The sequence below is a fragment of the Schistocerca piceifrons genome, chromosome 8 (assembly GCF_021461385.2).
Source record: "Schistocerca piceifrons isolate TAMUIC-IGC-003096 chromosome 8, iqSchPice1.1, whole genome shotgun sequence".
NCBI lineage: Eukaryota > Metazoa > Arthropoda > Insecta > Orthoptera > Acrididae > Schistocerca > Schistocerca piceifrons.
In genome coordinates this window covers 73262910-73266222 of record NC_060145.1, presented here as the reverse complement: position 1 = coordinate 73266222, position 3313 = coordinate 73262910, and the positions used below count along the sequence as shown (strand labels likewise).

The 3313-nt window shown below is 45.3% G+C and overlaps 1 pseudogene; it reads right to left on the bottom strand.

Moving 5' to 3' along the window:
• Window positions 1-472: 472 nt before the first annotated feature.
• LOC124712829 lies at window positions 473-590 on the bottom strand (annotated as a pseudogene).
• Window positions 591-3313: the final 2723 nt, after the last annotated feature.

The following is a 3313-nucleotide window of genomic DNA, read 5'->3' as shown; positions in this document are numbered from 1 at the left end:
CGTGCGTCATCTACATCTCCATGAGTAATCTGCTATTCACAGTCAAGTTCTCGGCAGAACATATCATAGAACGGTTTGGTCTGAGGCTTGGGCGCTCTGTAGGCGGCGAACTGTTGTAGACGACAGGGTGCAGGGTTGGATATAAGAGCCTCGGATAACATCGTTCAATGATCATTACTGAAGATGAGGATTCGTAGCAGACGTGTTACTATGCTGACGCAGTGAATCAATTGCGATTGCAGTGCTCCGTGGATCGCCTGAAACAAGTCAACTGATAAAGCACTCCGTCATCAGGCCACATATGGTCCACCGGGACCGTCCGAACGCCGTGTCATCCTCAGCTGAGGGTGCGGATAGGAGGGGCGTGTGGTCAGCACACCACTCTCCCGGCCGTTATGATGGTTTCTTTGACCGGAGCTGCTACTATTCGGCTCCTCAATTGGCATCACGAGGCTGAGTGCACCCCGAAAAATGGCAACAGCGCACGGCGGCCCGGACGGTTACCCATCCCAGTGCCAGCCACTCCCGACAGCGCTTAACTACGGTGATCTGACGGGAACCGGTGTATCCACTGGGGCAAGGCCGTTGCCTAAGTCACCTGATGGGATGAGACGAATTCCCCCAGGCTGACGGTAGTGTCTGGATACGCCATCATTCACACGAACAGATGCTCGGAACAATCATCACGTCACGGACGCGAGCAACTTTGGGCAGTACGATGCTGCGGGGGAGCCTCACCTAGATTTGAAGTGGACTTGTGGTAATAATCTGTGGTACCATGACAACTGGGGACTTCGTCAACATCATGGCAGACCACTTGCATCCCTTTGTACCTAATGTCTTCCGTCATGGCTATGGCAACTTCCAGCAGGATAACTGTCATTGTTACAAGGCACAATCGTGCTATAGTGGTTTGGGGAGCGTGACAATGAACTAACGTTCATTTCTTGACCACCCAATTCGCACGTTTTGAACCAGATGGAGCACATGTGGAAGACTGTCGGGCACCAGTTCCCCGCCCGTGTTTTCCAGGAAATGCGTGAGATGTGGGTAGACATCCTGTGCCACGTAATCCGGAAACCTATGTGACAGAAGAAGAAACAGGAGCCGGTACCGGTGAGATACAGGATTCTGTATTAGATACGGAGTTTAAAAGAGCTTTGGTAGACGTAAGTTCAAATAAGACAGAAGGAATTGATAACTCCCATCGGAGTTGAGGGCGTTGGTAAACAATATGAATAATCATGTTGGTGTGTAGAACGTATGAGACTTGCAATATAATTTCTTAGTTTCGTAAAAGCATTATCAACACAATTCCGAAGATAGCAAGAGCCGACAAGTGCGAGAATCATCGCACAATCAGCTTGACTGCTCATGCATCCCACTTGCTGACAAGAATAATAATCAGAAGAATGGAAAGTGGATGATGACGATCAGTTTGGCTTTAGGAAAGGTGAAGACACCAGAAAGGCAATTCGGGCTTTGCGGTTCATAACGAAAGCAAGACTGAAGAAAAATAAAAACAGATTAATTGTGTTTGTCGATCTGGAAAAAAGTGTTCATCGATATAAAATGACGCAAGATGTTCGAAATTCCGAGAAAAATATGGGTAAGCTGCAAGTAAAGACGGTTAATATACAGTATATACACAAATCAAGAGGGAACAATAAGGGTCGGAGACCAAGAGCGAGGTGCTCGGATTAAAAAAGGGGTAAGGCGAGAACGTAATCTATCGCCCCTACTGTTCAGTCTATACATCGAAGAAACAATGACGAAAATAAAAGCAAGGGTCAAGAGTGCGTTCAAAGTCCAGAGTGAAAGGATGTTCAAAATGGTTCAAATGGCTCTGAGCACTATGGGACTCAACTGCTGTGGTCATAAGTCCCCTAGAACTTAGAACTACTTAAACCTAACTAACCTAAGGACATCACACACATCCATGCCCGAGGCAGGATTCGAACCTGCGACCGTAGCGGTCGTGCGGTTCCAGACTGTAGCGCCTTTAACCGCTCGACGAAAGGATGTCTATGATCAAATTCGCTGATGACATTGCTCTCATAAATGAAGGTGAACCAGAATCAAAGGATGTATTGAATAAAATGAACAGCCTAATGAGTGCAGAATATAGATTGAGAGTAAAGCTTCGCAAGAGGAAAGCAATGAGAAGTAGCAGAAATTAGAACACCAACTGCGACATGGTCGCGTATACAAACAGTGATCCTGTTTATTCGGGCTGCACAAACAGTGATCCAATATTGTCAAATGTTTTTTATTCCAGTCTTTGATCACAATATGAATTCTTTAGAGGATTACCGGTTTCAGTCCGTAATGACCATCCTCAGATCTTTTTTTACACCATATCACTTTAGGACATGGTGTAAAAAAGATCTGAGGATGGTCATTACGGACTGAAACGGGTCATCGTATAAAGAATTCATATTGTAATCAAAGACTGGAATAAAAAACATTTGTAATGAGAGCAGGCAGAATTGGGGATCATGAAGCAAACATGTATAAGGAACTATGCTACCTAGCCAGCAAAATAACCCATCACGGACGGAGCAAGGAGGACATAAAGAGCAGAACAACAATGGCGAAAAGGGCGTTCCTGACAGAGGGAGGTCTGCGAGTATAGAACATTATTCTTAATTTGCGGAAGAAACTTTATGAGAATGTACATTTGGAGCACAGCACTGTGTGGTAGTGAGACATAAACTGTGGGAAAATGAGAACAGAACCTTTGAGATGCGGTGCTACAGAAGAATAGTGAAAATTAGGTGGACCGATAAAGTAACGAATCCGGAGGTTTTCCGCAGAATCGACGAGGAAAGGAGCATACGGAAAACACTAACAAGAAGAAGCCCCAGGATGACAGGACATCTGTTAAGACATCAGTGAATAACGTCCATGTTACTAGAGCGAACTGTGGAGGGTAAAAACTGTAGACGAAGACAGAGATTGGCACCATCCACCACATAATTGAGAACGTAGGTTGCAATCGCTACTCTGTGATGAAATGGTTGGTAGAGACAAGGAATTCGTGGCGGGTCGCATCAAAAAAGTCAGAAGAATAATGGCTAAAAAAGTTGTAAACAGGGATGTGTCATAACGCTCCATAACCGAAGCCCTGGTTATAAAGCAGCACCTATTCCTGACCTACGAACGGCCGATAGCTCTGCCACCGTTCGGGTCAACTTTCAGCCCCAGTCTCTGAGTCGAATCGGGATGAAAAGAAATTTATTGTATAAGCTGAGTAAAGAAAAGTATCTATTGTTACGAAGCATACTGTTACCTCAGAGAATAAGCAGTGGAA